This window comes from Schistocerca cancellata, chromosome 7 (assembly GCF_023864275.1).
Source record: "Schistocerca cancellata isolate TAMUIC-IGC-003103 chromosome 7, iqSchCanc2.1, whole genome shotgun sequence".
In the NCBI taxonomy this organism is placed as follows: Eukaryota; Metazoa; Arthropoda; class Insecta; order Orthoptera; family Acrididae; genus Schistocerca; species Schistocerca cancellata.
The window spans coordinates 44,221,630-44,242,723 of record NC_064632.1 but is presented as its reverse complement, the minus strand read 5'-3'; the positions used below and the strand labels follow the sequence as shown (position 1 = coordinate 44,242,723).

Sequence of the window (21,094 nt, the reverse complement as noted above, 5' to 3'; positions counted from 1 at the left end):
AATGAACAATCTTAAAATAAATTTCCAAATATAAACTGATTTCTTTCTTTTTATTTAAATTCTCCTTTTTATATATATATTTTACCGGTTTTGTATGACTATTAAAAGATTATCATTAATGTTAGTCTGCTTGGTAAACCTAGACTAAATATCTGATGAAACAGTTGCCCAGTAATCCACGGTTAACGTCCCCAGACAGATCACGGCTTTTAACCCACTTTCATTGTCTATTAGCTCCGATTTCAGCATACCAAATTAAAGTTACAATATTACACATCAGCTAACAAAATTAAAGTTACAATATTGCACCCGTTACGATAAACCGCAATCGCGATAGGCTACAATCCGACCTTTATCAAAGTCGGAAAAGTGATGGTACGCATTTCTCCTCCTTACACGAGGCATCACAACAACGCTTCACCAGGCAACGCCGGTCAACTGCTGTTTGCGTATGAGAAATCGGTTGGAAACTTTCCTCATGTCAGCACGTTGTAGGTCTCGCCCCCGGCGCCAGCCTTATGTGAATCCTCTGAAAGGCTAATCATTCGCGTATCACAGCATCTTCTTCCTGTCGGTTACATTTCGCGTCTGTAGCACGTCATCTTCGTGGTGTAGCGATTTTAATGGTCAGTAGTGTATTAAACAGGTGATTTTAATGTGTTGTCGCATTCTTGTCTAGCGGAGTGATTACATGTGGACGGTCGTTGGGAGACTGGGGAAAAAGGCAGGTAGGGCCGGAATCTTGGCTGCAGTCTCGAACACCTGTCGGGAGGTGTTGGTGCGTCGTTTCCACCTCTCTACGGCCGGCCGCTACGGAGAGCCCGGCGCGATGCGACGCGACGCGTCGTCGGAATTCCGGCTTGTCGGCACCGCAGCCGCGGCCGGCACCTGTGATGGCTGCGTCACGTGTCGCGCGGCGCACGTACGCCCACAATTACGCTAATCCAATTGGCGGCGGCGGGGCCGAAGCCAGCGCGCCGGCCATTACGGGCGTTTAGCGCCACGCGGAGGCACGCGGCCCGCCCAGCCTGGGCCCAGCTGGCTACGTGCCGAGGACGGCGCCGGCCGGCTGACGCGTTCTTCGGTTCCTCCACTGTTCACCGAGCGAGGTGGCGCAGTGGTTAGACACTGGACTCGCATTCGGAAGGACGACGGTTCAATCCCGCGGCCGGCCATCCTAATTTAGGTTTTCCGTGATTTCCCTAAATCACTCCAGGCAAATGCCGGGATGGTTCATCTGAAAGGGCACGGCCGACTTCCTTCCGCATCCTTCCCTAATCCGATGAGACCGATGACCACGCTGTCTGGTCTCCTTCCCCAAACCAACCAACCAACCAACCTCCACTGTTCTCTCGACGCTTCCCTGGGTGATTTCAGCCCAGCACAGTGACACAGACTCTCTAAAAATGGTTCAAATGGCTCTGAGCACTATGGGACTCAACTGCTGAGGTCATTAGTCCCCTAGAACTTAGAACTAGTTAAACCTAACTAACCTAAGGACATCACAAACATCCATGCCCGAGGCAGGATTCGAACCTGCGACCGTAGCGGTACAGACTCTCTGTTTGAGCACTAATGTCCTCAATGATTTACCACGGTCAGCCTCGACTTCCTATCCTGTGGCAATCTCTCCATCCAACTGTAGCATTTTGTGACTTCGGTTACTTGTTGTACTAACTCCAATCATTGTCTTCCGCTGCAAATTTTGCCTTGCAGGTGTTGTGGTGCGAACAGTGTACCGCTATGCCAAGAAAATTCGAGGCGCAGTGTACACAGCCAACCTACAAAACGCCGCTCGCACTAAGCGAGTACACACTAGACGAGCGAAGGGCAACGTACAGGCACCAACCGCTTAATTGGCTGAGATCTGTTCAGTGTGTATGGGGGGGCAAGTTGGAGCCACCCGCTCCAACCGCTTCGTTGGCCAAGATCTGTTCAATGTGTATGGGCGGTAAATTGGAGCCCACTGCTCCAATCGCTTTGTTGGCCGAAATCTGTGTAGTGTCTATGGGAGGCAAGTAGGAACCAACCGCTCCAACCACTTCGTTGGCCGAGATCTTTTTCGTCTGTATGGGCGGAAAATTGGAGCCCTCTTCTCCAACCGCTTTGTTGGCCGATATCTGTTTAGTGTGTACAGGCGGCAAATTGGAGCCACCGGTTCCAACCGCTTCGTTGGCCAAGGTATGTTTCGTGTATGCAGGCGGTAAATTGGAACCGCCGGCCGCGGTGGTCTAGCGGTTCTGGCGCTGCAGTCCGGAACCGCGGGACTGCTACGGTCGCAGGTTCGAATCCTGCCTCGGGCATGGGTCTGTGTGGTCCTTAGGTTAGTTAGGTTTAAGTAGTTCTAAGTTCTAGGGGACTTATGACCTAAGATGTTGAGTCCCATAGTGCTCAGAGCCAAATTGGAACCAACCGCTCCAACCGCTTCTTTGGTTGGTCGAGATCTGTTTAGTGTGTATGGGTCGCAAATTGGAGTTAACCACTCCAGCTAATGTAGGACCACTATATCAAATGGACATGTAAAATTCCGCTTTAAAAATAAAAAGTTTGTTACGGGAAATAACCGACACTTTCCGTCGACACTGGGGGTAGCATGAAAGACAGGGTGGGCAGTATCTGTTTGCTCCGACTCAACCTACACATTGCAATAACGAAATTACGAACATTTGCCAAAACAGCATAGAGAATGCGCATAATGACTCTTAGGAGGGGACACCCTATACATATGTTGGTGGAAGAAATGAAGATGCTTGGTCGGTGGTGAGAATAGTTCAGGAGAATACTTCGTTGAAAATGCAAAGACTGCAATTGCGTATTATGGAGCATCGAGGAAAACATGTTACCCGAAAATTTCAGTTGCAGAACGGGTATGACATAAAATGATGAAGTGTCCTTGCTCCTCGTTTCGCCCCCCTAGGAATTTCCATAGTTGGTCATCAATGTTTAGCTGCGCGTGAATGCGTGACCTCAGTCCATTGATTTGTTTAGAGAATTTGTTCTGTGCATCACGCTTGGTATCCGTGTACGAGAAAATTCAGCTGTTTCTGGCTGGTTCAAATGGCTCTGAGCACTATGGAACTTAACTTCTGAGGTCATCAGTCCCCTAGAACTTAGAACTACTTAAACCTAACTAACCTAAGGACATCACTCACACCCATGCTCGAGGCAGGACTCGAACCTGCGACCGTAGCGGTCGCGCGACTCCAGCCTGTAGCGCCTAGAGCCGCTCGGTCACTCCGGCCTGCTCAACTGCTTCTGCTGAGGTGAGTTAGCGCAAGTCAGATTAGCGCATTCCTACTGTAAGGATTTATTTGTGTTCAGATATTGGGCTACATTTCTCTCGTGTGTGGTAGTTTCTAGTGTGTAATCGCTACAAACAAAGGTCTGGCCTATGTTGCTGTAGAGGCCATTAAAATAAATCTCGGGACTTTATCAATTTCGTCCCGGGGACGAAATTTGGAGCTGTTATTTAAAGTTCATTTTACTTGCTATTGATGAAGAATAGCCGATCGCGGTGGCCGAGCGGATCTAGGCGCTTCAGTCCGGAACCGCGCGACTACTACGGTCGCAGATCCGAATCTTGCCTCGGGCATGGATGATGTGATGTCCTTAGGTTCGTTAGGTTCTAGGGGACTGATGACCTCAGATGTTAAGTCAAACATAGTGCTCAGAGTCATTTGAACCATCTGATAAAGATTACTTAACTTTATTCATATGGGAAAACACAAGCGGAGAGAAATGGATTCGCCGCACGAAATGCTTGGTTTGTTATAACGAAATGTGCTCTTCATCTACAGATATATGCAAATTCATCTGTGATACCTCTTTAGAAAGCTTAAAGTAACTTACAGGCACTGTCGATTTATGGCCTTGAAGTAATTTATTATACTGAAGGTATCCGCCAACGTTAGACTGGAAAAAATACATTTAAAATAATTGCGATCCTGGGAATTGTTACGGGGGGACGAAATTACGAACACTTTGTATTTCTGCTATTGCATAGTTAACCTTTATGTCAAATATTGGCTTTAATATGTTATAACAACTTAATTGTAAGTTACCTACAAGTGGAGGACAAATACAGGAATATATACACCTATTTGTAGCATTTTTCATAATCTTTCAGGGCTCATGCAGGTACTAACGTGCTAAGGAGACGAAATTTGGGTCCCCTACCTTATAGGTGATTTATTTTGGCAGGAAATGACTCTTATAATGCTATTTTTACTCCATCGCAATCAGCATAACAGAATACGGTAAATATTACCCGAGAAATGTCATTGTTCTTTCTGGCGTGTTGTCTATGGTCTTCTGTTGTAGCCTACTTGCGCTCTGAACCGTGTGTACTGAGTACATGTACACGCTCGCTGAAGTCTCACACAGACGCTCTACAGCACTTGGTAAATTTTGTAGTAGCTCAATGCAAGACAAACCAACGGCCTTGCCGCAGTGCACTCAGCCATTGTGGGGCAAACTGAGGAGCTACTTGATTGAGAAGTAGCGGCTCCGGTCTCGGAAACTGACCTACGGCCGGGAGAGCGGTGTGCTGACCACATGCCCCTCCATATCCGCATCCAGTGACGCCTGTGGGCTCAGGATGACACGGCGGCCAGTCGCGCCCTTTGTGTCTTCACGGCCTGTGCGGGACGAGTTTAGTTTCAACGCAAGACAAGATTCGAAATTAAAGTACATCTTTGAGAGCTGTCAACTGTTCTGTGTACGCATCATAAGAATTTTTGGTGTACGTCTCTAACAAAAATTGTGGACTTTCCAGGAATCCGTCCGCCGCTCGTGGTCTCGCGGCAGCGTTCTCGCTTCCCGAGCACGGGGTCCTGGGTTCGATTCCCGGCGGGGTCAGGGATTTTCACCTGCCTCGAGATGACTGGGTGTTTGTGTTGACCTCATCTTTTCATCATCATCCAGGAAAGTGGCGAAATTGGACTGAGCAAAGATTGGGTAATTGTACGGGCGCTGATAACCACGCAGTTGAGCGCCCCACAAACCAAACATCATCATCATCATCATCATCTTTCCAGGAATCCGAAACAGAGGCGGAAACGCGCTGAAATGGGCGACGGCACGAAAGCCGAGGACGCCTCGTTTAAGAGAGTCGCAGCGAAGAGACAGGCCAGGTCGGCAGCTCGCCAGTTCGCTTTTTTTCCAGAAAATTACTGAAGTTATTAACTGTGGAATGTAGTTAATTAATATAGCCCGATCACGCGAAGCGGCACGGTGCTCTTAACTTCTTTTTCCCCGGCTGCGTAACACGGCACGTAAGGAAAAAGAGAGGAAAAAGGAATTTGTAACTGCGACCGACCCGCGTCCCGCGTGGCCGAAGGGCTGATTACCGCGTCGGCTGGGCGCTAATGGTTGACATTAAGGGCGTGCGGACGACGGTAGCGCCCGGCGAGGGCAGCGGTGCTTTGCGGAGTTACAAGGCCGGGGCAGCTGTGACGAGAGGCCTTAGCGATCGGGTTTGAGGTACAGCATCAGGGGCTGCAGTAATTACTTCCCTGATCTGATCGGTGCTGGTATGAGTCATGTAGGCAGAAGTTAGGACAGCTCAAACCAGGCCTGTGCACATAAAAAAAAACAAATCCGCCTCCTTCCTCCCAACCAGTACTTCGCACCACTCCCTCTTATCCACTTCTGGCACACCAACAGATAAATCTCCCTCTTGTTTCAATTGTCGTATGCCCTGACACTACGGACGGTTCAAATGGCTCTGAGCACTATGGGACTTAACATCTGAGATCATCAGTCCCCTAGAACTTAGAACTAGTTAAACCTAACTAACCTAAGGACATCACACACATATCCATGCCCGAGGCAGGATTCGAACCATCGACCGTAGTGTGGCGAAATAAATAAAAAAACATTTGAATTTTTGAAAGGCTTTTTTACGGATTGTATTGACCGGCTTGAATGCGGACAAATACAGCGCTGCGTGAAATATGCCTGTAATATAATTTACCATTCCGATTAATTACATTTTGAATTCTACGTCATTGTTGATTTAATCAGACTTCTCACCTTAGACGTAGAATTAGTCCTTCTGCCACAATATTAATTCATCAGTCGCCATCGAAGTTCTTCTCTTTGTTGACCGTGTGTATCTTCCTAAGTCGGCATCGGTTCACTTCACGAAGACGGTGGAAACCAAGGAATACAATGCTGTTGTTGTTGTGGTCTTCAGTCCTGAGACTGGTTTGATGCAGCTCTCCATGCTACTCTATCCTGTGCAAGCTTCTTCATCTCCCAGTACCTACTGCAACCTACATCCTTCTGAATCTGCTTAGTGCATTCATCTCTTGGTCTCCCCCTACGATTTTTACCCTCCACGCTGCCTTCCAATACTAAACTGGTGATCCCTTGATGCCTCAGAACATGTCCTACCAACCGATCCCTTCTTCTGGTCAAGTTGTGCCACAAACTTCTCTTATCCCCAATCCTATTTAATACTTCCTCATTAGTTATGTGATCTACCCATCTAATCTTCAGCATTCTTCTGTAGCACCACATTTCAAAAGCTTCTATTCTCTTCTTGTCCAAGCTATTTATCGTCCATGTTTCACTTCCATACATGGCTACACTCCATACAAATACTTTCAGAAATGACTTCCTGACACTTAAATCTATACCGATGTTAACAAATTTCTCTTCTTCAGAAACGATTTCCTTGCCATTGCCAGTCTACATTTTATGTCCTCTCTACGTCGACCATCATCAGTTATTTTGCTCCCCAAATAGCAAAACTCCTTTACTACTTTAAGTGTCTCATTTCCTAATCTAATACCCTCAACATCACCCGACTTTATTCGACTACATTCCATTATCCTCGTTTTGCTTTTGTTGATGTTCATCTTATATCCTCCCTTCAAGACACCACCCATTCCGTTCAACTGTTCTTCCAAGTCCTTTGCTGTCTCTGACAGAATTACAATGTCATTGGCGAACCTCAAAGTTTTTATTTCTTCTCCATGGATTTTAATACCTACTCCAAATTTTTCTTTTGTTTCCTTTACTGCTTGCTCAATATACAGATTGAATAACATTGGGGAGAGGCTATAACCCTGTCTCACTCCCTTCCCAACCGCTGCTTCCCTCTCATGCCCCTCGACTCTTATAACTGCCATCTGGTTTCTGTACAAATTGTAAATAGCGTTTCGCTCCCTGTATTTTACCCCTGCCACCTTTAGAATTTGAAAGAGAGTATTCCAGTCAACATTGTCAAAAGCTTTCTCTAAGTCTACAAATGCTAGAAACGTAGGTTTGCCTTTCCTTAATCTTTCTTCTAAGATAAGTCGTAAGGTCAGTATTGCCTCAAGTGTTCCAGTATTTCTACGGAATCCAAACTGATCTTCCCCGAGATCGGCTTCTACTAGTTTTTCCATTCGTCTGTAAAGAATTCGTGTTAGTATTTTGCAGCTGTGGCTTATTAAACTGATAGTTGGGTAATTTTCACATCTGTCAACACCTGCTTTCTTTGGGATTGGAATTATTAATGCTACGTTGCTACGTTGCTTTAAATAATTTTCGTAACACTTCGATACTTCTCACTATTTTTTATTCACAAGACAATAAGACTTGCTCTGCTCGTCGCACAAACCATAATTACTAACAATATGGCTGCCTTTCCGCAGACACCAAAAATTACGTCCATCCTCCACGAGGCAACAATCGGAAGTGTCCCTTAGCTCCTTCTTGGAGTATGAAACAAAAGAGAATCCAATTTGAACATTACAAAGATTATAACCTACATGCCTCTCAATTTAATCTTTGGCGCAGCCTTTAAGGTATTGTATGTCTCTGCGCCGGAATGTGTCATTACAGTAGCATTCGCTGACACTACGGAGTATGGAGACTGCAACGAAGAGAAGATTTAGGTTTATCATTCTGTCCATATTGGAGTTACAACGATCTGAGTCATGGGATAGCGATGTGCACATACTCACTTGTTGGTAGTATCGCGAACACAAGGTCTAAAAGGGCAGTGGATTGGCGGAGCTGTCATCTGTACTCTGGTGATTCACTTGAAAAGGTTTCCGACGTGATCACGGCCGCACGACGGTTGTAACATAATTGGAATGCCGAGTTGGCGCTAGACGCCTGGGACACTCCATTTCGGAAAATGTCAGGCAACTCTGTAGTGCGAGACCAACAGTGTCAAAAGTGACTACGTAGGCCTTCCCGGCGTAATAAGTCTTGAAAGTGTCCTCGGGTTTGCTGCCGGATCCCAAAACCAGATGGAACTTTGGGACACAGTGTTCACCGAAAGCCGACACACACAGATTTGTACCTGCACCCTCAGAGTTGTCATCCACCACACCAACGTAGTGGCGTCCTTAGGACTTTGGTACGGAGAGCATATGCCATTTCCGACGCAGACAGCTTAACCCAAGAACTTGAGCATTTGATGACTGTTTTTAAGGAAAATGGATACACCGAGAAACAGATTCGTCGGGCTATGGAATTTGGACCGTCTCCGGAGGTGTTCGAAGAGGAACATAGATCTGTGGCCTTTCTTCCTTATGCTGGAGGCTTATCGTTTAAGATTGGACGAATTTTAAGGAGTTTTAACATCAAGAGTGTGTTCCGTCCACCCTCTAAGATTAGGGCTCTGCTCGGCTCTGTGGAGGATGATTTGGGACTTAGGAAACCCGGGGTGTACAAAATCCCGTGTCAATGTGGGAAATCTTACGTTGGCCGTTCTATTCGCACAGTGAATGACAGGTGTGTGGAACATCGCCGTCACACGAGGCTACAACAGCCGGAAAAATCGGCCGTAGCAGAACACTGCCTAAATGAGGGACACAAAATGAAATTTGAGGAAACTGTTGTAATTGCCAACATTTCCGGTTTTTGGAATAGTGTGTATAAAGAGGCGATTGAAATTATGTTGGCTGATAATTTAATCAACAGGGACAATGGGTTTCCTCTTAGCGAAACGTGGAATCCTGTATTATCTCGCATCAAAACTGAACGTTCTTCGATGCGGCCTTGATTGCGATATATCGTTGCCAGCAGTGTTTCACTAAGGGCGGCGCCACCTCCCTGTGTGATGGAAGCCAGAAACCGTGATGGGCGGCGCATGCGCCGTGTACTGAACGGTGGCGTATATAGGACGTCGAATTGCAATCTTGCGTCAGTTCTCAGCGGGACTCATCGGCAGAAGCAGCATTTCCTGAAGATGGCGAACAGTTGGATCGCCGAAATATCGAGTCAAGTTGATTTTAGGATCCGGCAGCAAACCCGAAGAGACTTTCAGTGTCAAAAGTGTGTCGAGAATACCAAATTTCAACCATTACTTCCCACCAAGGACAACGCGGTGACGACAGCATCGGCGTTACCGTAGTCAGTGCTAACATACAAGCAACAGTGCATGAATATAACCGCAGAAATCAATGTGGAACGTACGACGACCGACGCGAGTGCCTTTGCTAACAGCACGATATCTCCTGCAGCTGCTATCCTGGGCTCGTGGCCATATTGGTTGGAGCCTAGACGACTGGAAAATCGTGGCCTGGTCAGATGAGGCCAGATTTCAACTCGTAAGAGCTGATGGTAGGGTTCGGGTGTGGGGGCAGCCCCCACGAAGTTGTGAACCAAAGTTACCGACAGGGCACTGTGCAAGATGGTTGTGGCTCCATAATGCTGTGGGCTACATTTATATGGAATGGACTGGATCCTCTGATCTATCTGAACCAGTCATTGACTGGAAATCGCTAAGTTCGGCTACTTGCAGACCATTTGCAGCCATTCAGGGACTTCATGTTGCCGAACAACGATGCAATTTCTGTGGATGATAATGCGCCATGTCACCGTGCCAAAGTTGTTCGCAAGTCGTTTGAAGAAACATTCTGGACAATTCGAGCGAATGATTTGTCACACAGATCGCTCGAAATGATCGCATCAGGGGCTTATGGGACATAACTGAGAGGTCAGTACGTACACACAATCTTGGACAGCTATAGAGGCAGTGTAGCTCAATATTTCTGCAAGGGAGTTCGAGTATAATGACTTTTCTGGAGACTAGAAATCTACTCTGTAGGAATCAGCATGGGTTTCGAAAAAGACGGTCATGTGAAATCCAGCTCGCGCTATTCGTCCACGAGACTCAGAGGGCCATAGACACGGGTTCACAGGTAGATGCCGTGTTTCTTGACTTCCGCAAGGCGTTCGATACAGTTCCCCACAGTCGTTTAATGAACAAAGTAAGAGCATATGGACTATCAGACCAATTGTGTGATTGGATTGAGGAGTTCCTAGATAACAGGACGCAGCATGTCATTCTCAATGGAGAGAAATCTTCCGAAGTAAGAGTGATTTCAGGTGTGCCGCAGGGGAGTGTCATAGGACCGTTGCTATTCACAATATACATAAATGACCTGGTGGATGACATCGGAAGTTCACTGAGGCTTTTTGCAGATGATGCTGTGGTGTATCGAGAGGTTGTAACAATGGAAAATTGTACTGAAATGCAGGAGGATCTGCAGCGAATTGACGCATGGTGCAGGGAATGGCAATTGAATCTCAATGTAGACAAGTGTAATGTGCTGCGAATACACAGAAAGATAGATCCTTTATCATTTAGCTACAAAATAGCAGGTCAGCAACTGGAATCAGTTAATGCCATAAATTATCTGGGAGTACGCATTAGGAGTGATTTAAAATGGAATGAACATATGATGTTGATCGTCGGTAAAGCAGATGCCAGACTGAGATTCATTGGAAGAATCCTAAGGAGATGCAATCCGAAAACACAGGAAGTAGGTTACAGTACGCTTGTTCGCCCACTGCTTGAATACTGCTCAGCAGTGTGGGATCCGTACCAGATAGGGTTAATAGAAGATATAGAGAAGATCCAACGGACAGCAGCGCGCTTCGTTACAGGATCATTTAGTAATCGCGAAAGCGTTACGGAGATGATAGATAAACTCCAGTGGAAGACTCTGCAGGAGAGACGCTCAGTAGCTCGGTACGGGCTTTTGTCAAAGTTTAGAGAACATACCTTCACCGAAGAGTCGAGCAGTATATTGCTCCCTCCTACGTATATCTCGCGAAGAGGCCATGAGGATAAAATCAGAGAGATTAGAGCCCACACAGAGGCATACCGACAATCCTCCTTCCCACGAACAATACGAGACTGGAATAGAAGGGAGAACCGATAGAGGTACTCAAGGTACCCTCCGCCACACACCGTCAGGTGGCTTGCGGAGTATGGATGTAGATGTAGATGTAGATGTAGAAGGGACTTCCAGTGACTAGTTGAGTCCGTACCACGCCGGGCTGCCGCATTACATCTGCGGAAAGGAGCTCCGACACGATAGTAGCAGGTATCCCGTAACTTCTGTCACCTCGTTGTATTACGGAAATCAGGCCAACGGCCTCGCCGCAGTGGTAACACCGGTTCCCGTCAGATCACCGAAGTTAAGCGCTGTCGGGCTGGGCTAGCACTTGGATGGGAGACCATCCTGTCTGCCGAGCGCTGTTGGCAAGCGGGGTGCACTCAGCCCTTGTGAGGCAAACTGAGGAGCTACTTGACTGAGAAGTAGCGGCTCCGGTCTCGGAAACTGACATACGCCCGGGAGAGCGGTGTGCTGACCACATGCTTCTCCATATCCGCACCCAGTGATGCCTGTGGTCTGAGGATGACACGGCGGCCGGTCGGTCCCTTTCTGGAGGAGTTTAGTTTTTTCTGTATTCTACTACGGAAGAGGCACGTGTTCGGACTCAACGAGGATTAGGGTGCGAGGTATCAGGGCATTGGTGGGGCTCGGGGAACAACTCAGTTATGCTCTTTTCACAGTACCCATCCTGCCTGAAGTCAGTTTATGTTAGTGACGGAATTCCTCTGCGGATTGACTGCTGCTTCTTTCGAAAGCAAATCAGGTTTGTTTAACACTGCGCCACTTCGTCCAGCCAAAAAGTCGTTTTGTATTGAACAATACTGTCTGCACGACTTAATGTACGTTTTTCTTTATTACACTAAAACATGAGACATGCGAAATACCACCAAACGTCAAGCAGAATGTAATAATTCCAATACCAAAGATGGCAGGTGGAGACAGATTTAGAGTATTACAGAACTGTCAGTTTAATAAGTCATGGTTACAATACACCGACACAGGAACAACTGATAGTACAGCCCTCGGGCAGCATGTGTTTTGGTCTCGGAATAAATGCAACAACACGCGAGGCAATTCTGAACCCGCGACATATCTTGGAAGATACGTCAAAGAAAGACAAACCTACTTTTCCAGCATTTGTAAATTTAGAGAAGACTTTTGACACTGTTGACTAGAATAAAGTCTTGAAAATTCTGAGGCTAGCAGAAGACAAATACAGACTGCAATTATACCACGACAAGAAAAGGAAGCAGTAGTTACGGAGTGACAGAGGGTTGAAGGCCGTTTACCATGTAGTTTAATCTGTACATTGAGCAGGCAGTAAACGAAACCAAGGAGAAATTGGGAAAGAGGGCATATGTTCAGAGAGAAGAAATAAAAATTCTGAGATTTGCTGATGACATTGTAATTCAGTCTGAGACAAGAAAGGATTTGGAAGATCAGGTGAACGGAATGGATAGTGTCTTGAAAAGAATGTATAAGATGACTAGCAACAATAGTGAAAAAACGGCAATGGAATCTAGTTGAATTATATCATATGATGCTAAGGAATTAGATTAGAGTATAAGACATTAAAAATAGAAGATGCGATGTGGTCTTCGGGCACAGAAAATTTAAAGTTGCCTCCCGTCCCACCCCGAAGGGGCTGGGGTGGGGGCTAATTTTAGCACCAGCAGATGTCCCCCACGAAAATAATCAACTTTGGATTCTACACATTTTTCGTGTGAAGTTTATTTTTCGAGTTATTCTGGTTTGTCAACTTAAGATTTACACCCTGTATATGGTATTATTGCCAAAAAAACTCATTATGATCGCAGGTTCATTCGAGAAATTTGCATACTTCATTAACAAAAAGTAGACGAATACTGTAATGGAAAGTATTTGAAAATTGTTTAAACTCGTGGTTTGGCTGTTTGTGTTTCTAAAGAGGAAATTAGAGGAGAAACGAAGAGCAAGGAAAGGGAGAAAGGGAAGGAGGTGATGTAGCCTTAGGTGAAGGTCTAAAAGTGATGACTCAGGAGTGGAAATGGAAAACTTTCGAAGTACCATTTTTTCGCATAAGGCGTTCAATGTTCTGTTGAATGTCCCTAGAATTGATGCAAATGCCAATCTATGAAGAAAACCTTTCAAACATGCGTTAGCAGAAGGAGCTTCGCCTTTGTCCCAAGCTGCGCTTCCCTCTAGAGATCCAAAATTTAAGAGATAGGAGAAGTGGTTTTTCTTGACTACTGTTACACTACTGTGTATCTATATTTATATTACCACCAACAGAACGTAGTGCCTCAGTATTAAACACACTCGGAACAAATCCTTTCTTCCTATTAATTTACTGAGACAATGTCTGTGTCCAAAATACAAACTGATTCTTACAAAGAAGAAAGCAGCAACCAACCACTATCGATAATGTTGTTTATTTACATAAATAGCGCCGTTACCGGTTTCGAACTGACAGGTTCATCTTCAGACGGCTGTTCATGTGTGTATTACATTTTTTATTGTTCACACATGTTTTTGGAAAAAACAGCCAACAACTAATGTAAACAACAACAAATTATACTACTATATAAAGACAAGTCGTATTTTAACATTGTTACCAAAATCTTGAAAAGCACTTGATCTATTCACTTCAGATTTATATAGGATACTCTAATGAACATTCGGACGGACATAGGCTATATGTTTTTCAACTATATATAAAATATATATATGTATGTAATACGTAAAGGGGAAACGTTGTTACCGAAAGTCTCGAAAAGTTCTTGACCAATTTACTTGAAATTTTTACACGAGACTCTAATAAACGTCGGATGGAATACACTTTATATTTTTTAAATTTATATAATATGGTGAGGCGATGGACAAGGAGAAGAAGAATAGGCCGTATGTCCAGTTACCATAGGCCTACATGTTTAACAGCTGCGTAGCATTATCGGGTTTGCTAGTGTAATATAAACGTGAAGAGCCCTCTGAAGGTGAATATGTTGGCTCGAAACGTGACGGCGATATTTGCGTAAATAAACAACTTTATTAACAGTGGCTGGTTGCTGTTTTCTTTTTTGCAAGAATGAACTTGTAAAAAAATGTCTTATTTGCTCTTAAGAGCTAGTCGGTTTCCTGATACGGCACTGAGAACGTCCTTAACAAAGTTTTTATTTTCTTACTTACTTTTCAGCGGTATCAGAATACACTCTCAATTTTTTGTATACAAATCAGTTATGTACAAACAGAGACACATTGTTTTTATTCATTTTATTGACAAATGTCAGATTTCGCAATCTGCCCGTTTTCCATTCCCACTCTTCAATTGATTATCGACTTCTCCCAACCATGCACGTGGCTTAGAGCACGCGAAATGCAAAGGGTAATCTACTACTCATTAATCTTCGTTTGCTCTATTATACCAAATTGGGTTTCGTAGAATTATCTGGATGACTTGCATCAATACGTGACGATAAAAACTGCTTCTGCATGTCGTGCAGTCTAATGACGCCTTGTGTCAAACCCTCGCATTAGCTCAAGGTCGCAAATTTTCCTCTGTGGAAGAAACAGAGCTTGTTCCTTTCTTTATCAATACCCGACCGCCACACTGCCACAGAATGGCCTTAAAAACTGCCGCCAACGGCAGTATCGTAAATATCCGCTGCACGACCGGCCACCAGCTCTCCAAGTGTGCCCCTGTTCTCATAGGCAGGTTGCTATATAATTATATTTAATTCGCCGCTTTTTTTCGTAAGTAAAAGATCAGTTGCTACTACTCGCATTGTACCTAATCGATTTGTGCAGAAAGAAGTAATAAAAGTGGGTTATGATATAACATAACAAAAATTTTCGGCTACATCTACTTCAACCCGTATTACCCGTCAACCGTTTCACTGATGTTTACAGCACTTTATCAGCTTTGTTCCTGTGATTCGATAGGTCGCATTCGGCTTGCTTTGAAGAAGTTTTCCCCAACATTACTTAGATTTGTTGGAAGTCAGAACCACCTCATTAGCAGGCACAAAATAGATTTTGTCGGGAAGTATTTCCATGAACCGCAAAGAGTGTTAAAAGGCTGATATTATACTCGTAGCATTGCTGAAAACTTTTCAACACGTTCTTTGAAAAGCATTCTGAACCAATTGATGAACGAACTCTGAATAACTCGAAATCGGAAATTTGTTTCGTGTAAAAGACGATGTCTTACAATTTAAAACCTGGTTCCTAAATCTCTGTCTTACCATTATATAATCTATCTGATACCTTCTAGTATCTCCAGGGTTATTCCATGTATACAACCTTCTATCACGATTCTTAAGCCAAGTGTTAGCTATGACTAAGTTGTGCTCTGTGCAAAATTCTACCAGGCGGCTTCCTCTTTCATTTCTTAGCCCCAATCCATCTATACAAGGGCGATGTACTTGAGGACGATATTATGGAAATGGAAGAGGATGTAGATGAAGATGAAATGGGAGATACGATACTGCGTGAAGAGTTTGACAGAGCACTGAAAGACCTGAGTCGAAACAAGGCCCCCCGGAGTAGACAACATTCCATTGGAACTACTGACGGCCTTGGGAGAGCCAGTCCTGACAAAACTCTACCATCTGGTGAGCAAGATGTATGAAACAGGTGAAATACCCTCAGACTTCAAGAAGAATATAATAATTCCAATCCCAAAGAAAGCAGGTGTTGACAGAGGTGAAAATTACCGAACTATCAGTTTAATAAATCACAGCTGCAAAATACTAACGCGAATTCTTTACAGACGAATGGAAAAACTGGTAGAAGCCGACCTCGGGGAAGATCGGTTTGGATTCCGTAGAAATGTTGGAACACGTGAAGCAGTACTGACCTTACGACTTATCTTAGAAGAAAGATTAAGGAAAGGCAAACCTACGTTTCTGGCATTTGTAGACTTAGAGAAAGCTTTTGACAATGTTGACTGGAATACTCTCTTTCAAATTCTAAAGGTGGCAGGGGTAAAATACAGGGAGCGAAAGGCTATTTACAATTTGTACAGAAACCAGATGGCAGTTATAAGAGTCGAGGGACATGAAAGGGAAGCAGTGGTTGGGAAGGGAGTAAGACAGGGTTGTAGCCTCTCCCCGATGTTATTCAATCTGTATATTGAGCAAGCAGTAAAGGAAACAAAAGAAAAATTTGGAGTAGGTATTAAAATCCATGGAGAAGAAATAAAAACTTTGAGGTTCGCCAATGACATTGTAATTCTGTCAGAGACAGCAAAGGACTTGGAAGAACAGTTGAACGGAATGGGTGGTGTCTTGAAGGGAGGATATAAGATGAACATCAACAAAAGCAAAACGAGGATAATGGAATGTAGTCGAATAAAGTCGGGTGATGTTGAGGGTATTAGATTAGGAAATGAGACACTTAAAGTAGTAAAGGAGTTTTGCTATTTGGGGAGCAAAATAACTGATGATGGTCGACGTAGAGAGGACATAAAATGTAGACTGGCAATGGCAAGGAAATCGTTTCTGAAGAAGAGAAATTTGTTAACATCGGTATAGATTTAAGTGTCAGGAAGTCATTTCTGAAAGTATTTGTATGGAGTGTAGCCATGTATGGAAGTGAAACATGGACGGTAAATAGTTTGAACACGAAGAGAATAGAAGCTTTCGAAATGTGGTGCTACAGAAGAATGCTGAAGATTAGATGGGTAGATCACATAACTAATGAGGAGGTACTGAATAGGATTGGGGAGAAGAGGAGTTTGTGGCACAACTTGACCAGAAGAAGGGATCGGTTGGTAGGACATGTTCTGAGGCATCAAGGGATCACCAATTTAGTATTGGAGGGCAGCGTGGAGGGTAAAAATCGTAGGGGGAGACCAAGAGATGAATACACTAAGCAGATACAGAAGGATGTAGGTTGCAGTAGGAACTGGGAGATGAAGTTTGCACAGGATAGAGTAGCATGGAGAGCTGCATCAAACCAGTCTCAGGACTGAAGACGACAACAACAACAACAACAAAAGACGATGATCTAATGAATATTAATTGGTTAAAACATCGATACAAATGCCTTGATAATTTGCGAAATAATTTACGAAATACGTATTTGAATCCAGATTTGCAATCTGTGTATATGATCTTCTGACATATTATCGAAATTCCGTTTGACTATTTTTTATTTTCTGTAGTAAAAGCCAACAACAAAGCTCCGCGTTCTAGCGCAGACGGGGCCAATCGGGACCGATCGACCGCCGTGTCGTCCTCTCCCAACGGCGTCGTTTGGCCGAGTGTGGAGAACATGTTGTCAGCGCACTGCTATCTCGGTCGTTGTCGACTTTCTTGACCTTGTCGTCGCTACTGCTTAATAAAATAGTTCCTCATTCGGCATCACATGGCTGAATGCATTCCGTTCAGGTCCTCGTTCGAAGAAATAAATCCCGGACAGTAGTGGGAATCGAAGCCGTGTCCTCCCCATTGCATCCACGCGAGCTGACCGTTGCGTTACGGACGCGGACAGTTTTTTGTAGTGATTTTCTTTTTCGAATGTTTTTAGCGCTTCCGTCACCTGTCAGCCGGTCTAATCAACATACAAGGTGACTGAAAAGGTAACAAACCCGTTGGAGGGGCTGATAGAGGAGTCGAAATACAACAACATTGGAACTGACCGTCTTGGAAGTAATGCTGAGACAGTGAAAGCTTTGCAATGTTATGACTAGCAGGTGCTCCATACAGTTGCATCAACCGTTTTTAAGTGGTGTATCCTCCAACAGTCCCGGGAGAACTTGTTCGGTGAAGATCATGTATTGAGTCGTTGTTCTTCGTGACATTCCAGAGCTTTCATTGGCTCAGGATCATATCCTAGATCATACGGTCTTATCCAAAGCCGTATTTTGACTTTTCTATCAGCTCCTTCATTTTGTGCACAATCTTTTGAATCACCCTGTATTATAAAAATGACTTTCATGAGAACCGGCAATATGTGAAAGTCCCCGAATGCTATTCCAGCCCACTGACAAATAATGCATGTAGGATAAATGATAATTTTATTCATAAGACACATCGTAGTTCTGACGTTCGTTCACGCCAGAATAATGGCGTCACGAACTACCACCGTAAAATAATTGAATTTTCTCTTTTTCAGAAGACAGAAGGAGCGATCTGATTTACTTGCTAGAAACATTCTAAACACAAGGTCTCATAAATATTTCTTTATGCAAAACAACTGATTTCGACAGACTTTGCTGTCATCTTCAAGTCTTAAAAAGTCTTTTGGTTATGAAACGTTGAATGTCATGCCAAATTGTCATGTGGATAAAATACAGCACAGTTTGACAAACCTGTTTTTTATCCACATATCAGTTTGGCTTAAGATCCAACTTTAAATGAACGCGTTTCATAACAAATAGATTTTTTTTAAGACCTGAAGATGACAGCAAAGTCCGTGGAAACCGGTTGTTTTAAATAAAGAAATATTTATATGATATTGGCTTTATAATGTTTTTATCAATAAAGTGAGCTACCAACTGAGTGTGGGCAGCTCTTAGTGAGTTACGGCAGTTGGGAGCGACGGGTTCAGACAACACTTAGCACCTCCGACTATGATCAGTACTATGGTGGCAACAGTGGCGACTACCATAGCCCAGAGTGGAGCAATGTATTATTGTCTTCCACTCAATGATAATTAAATAAATACTGTGTGAAACTTTTGTTTGTTTTTCAATCTTCAGTATCACTTCGAACGAAAATTGAAGCTGTGAGTGTTCAGCTCTCGACAAATCAAAGACCAGTAGATGAGTACAGGAAGCGTAAATTTTCAACTGGCCACCCAGCTAAGATTTAAATGCGCCCGTATCTGATCGAACCCACATAGTATACTATTCAGTTCGGTACGGAACGATGGTCATTGCAGGTGCGTACTGAGACATTGGAGGAGTCCTGTCATGTGTAAGCGATTGCGGCTAGTGTGCCGTGGAAGAAAGTTCCGTTTCCGTGTCCCAGATTGAAGGGCAGCATTCAAGTGAATAAGACAGTGACTTGAGACGAGTTCTGCAACCGAGGTGGAGCATAAAAGACCTGAAATTACAGTTGGAACGCCGGAAAATATCTTAGGAGTTCGTCCAACTCTGCAACGAAGCCGACAGTAATCCGCCCGCCACTCTTCCAGAACATTAGGAATCACTCGCGCTTCCCTTGCAGAGGACTGTGAAACAGCATTTAAAATTTCATCATTAGAAACTGCAAGTGGCTCCACAGTTACGGCCGGGATATGCACTGAGAAGGCACAATTTCTGCACAACATTACTGAAGAGAATTAACTAGAATGACGGATTTCCGACAAGTCTTGTGACTGCTACAAATAAGGCGGTAAGTTTTCAGTGGCCCGAGAAACACCGGGACAGTGCACTAGCTGACTGGAGGTGTCTGGTATGTCACACATTACACCCGTGTCACTCGTTTATTAGACAACGTGCAGTTCGTCAGTAACAAAAACGTCAGATTTACTTAGACATAAACTCGCATCTCACACATCAAAAGGCCCAGGGAACCCCAAAGATCATCGTCGTCTTGTGTGCTATTGGACACTCCATTGCAATCTTTGTGACATGCTTTTTTGAAGACGATGGCCATCCAGTGAGTGTCAGTTCCGAGCGATATTCGGTCATGATTAACAGGTTCCTCATTCCACAGCTGCAAGGACATTGCTGAAAAAATCCGATATGATTTCAGAAGATTGGGCTGCAGCCCATACGGACCGTAATTCAATGACTACACTTAGGCGCCGCTTTCCACATCGATTACTATGATGATTCGGGGTCATCCCATGGTTCAAATGGATCAAATGGCATCTGAGGTCATCAGTACCCTAAAACTTAGAACTACTTAAACCTAACTAATCTAAGGACATCGCACACATCCATGCCCGAGGCAGGATTCGAACCTGCGACCGTAGTAGTCACGCGGTTCCGGACTGAAGCGCCTATCCCATGGTCGTCGAGATCATCCGATTTTTCAGCCCCTGATATCTTTTGCTGTGGGATCATTCCCAGCAAAGAGCTCTTTTTCACGGTGATTGTGATTTATAGAAAGCCTCAGTTCGGGAAGAAATAGCGTGACCAGTCGGAGAAACGATTGAGAATGTAATGAGAAGGTTTCGCATTGCCAGATGACGGAAGCAATTTGTGTAACGTATTTCTTAAGAAAGAAACTTGTGTCCGGGTTTCATCAGCAGCAGTGTGTGCAGAAAAGTTATCTATAAGCTGTACTAGTGTAAATATATACTAAAGATCATAATAACAAAATAACGTCTCGCATTTGTGCCTCAAACAGTAAAACATGGTTGGGTCTCAAGGTGCAAGCATAACGTCACGTACCATCAGCGTGGAACCCATGAGAAGTACTGGCACCGCAACGAACTTGTGACGAATTGCTACACCAAGAAGAAATGCAGATGGTAAACGGCTATTCATTAGACAAATATATTACACTACAACTGACATGTGATTACATTTTCACGCAATTTGGGTGCATAGATCCTGATAAATCAGTACCCAGAACAACCAACTCTGGCCATAATAACGGCCTTGATACGCCTGGGCATTGAGTCAAACAGAGCTTGGGTGGCGTGTACAGGTACAGCTGCCCATGCAGCTTCAACAAAGTACCACAGTTCATGAAGTGTAGTGACTGGCGTATTGTGAACAGCCAGTTGCTCGGCCACCATTGACCAGACGTTTTCAATTGGTGAGAGATCTGGAGAATGTGCTGGCCAGGGAGCAGTCGAACATTTTCTGTATCCAGAAAGGCCCGTACAGGACCTGCAACATGCGGTCGTGCATTATCCTGCTGAAATGTATGGTTTCGCAGCGATCAAATGAAGGGTAGAGCCACGGGTCGTAACACATGTGAAATGTAACGTCCACTGTTCAAAGTGCCGTCAATGCGAACAAGAGGTGACCGAGACGTGTAACCAATGGCACCTCATACCATCACGCCGGGTGATACGCCAGTATG

At 44.4% G+C, this 21,094-nt stretch overlaps 1 protein-coding gene and 1 pseudogene across 1 annotated transcript in view; one reads left to right on the top strand and one right to left on the bottom strand.

Annotated features, from left to right (window-relative positions):
- The window catches only part of LOC126092636 (transcription factor AP-2-beta), a 411,315-nt gene that overhangs the window by 315,495 nt on the left and 74,726 nt on the right, over nt 1-21,094 (bottom strand). The window lies entirely within an intron of this gene.
- On the top strand, nt 11,380-11,497 carry LOC126093062 (5S ribosomal RNA; annotated as a pseudogene).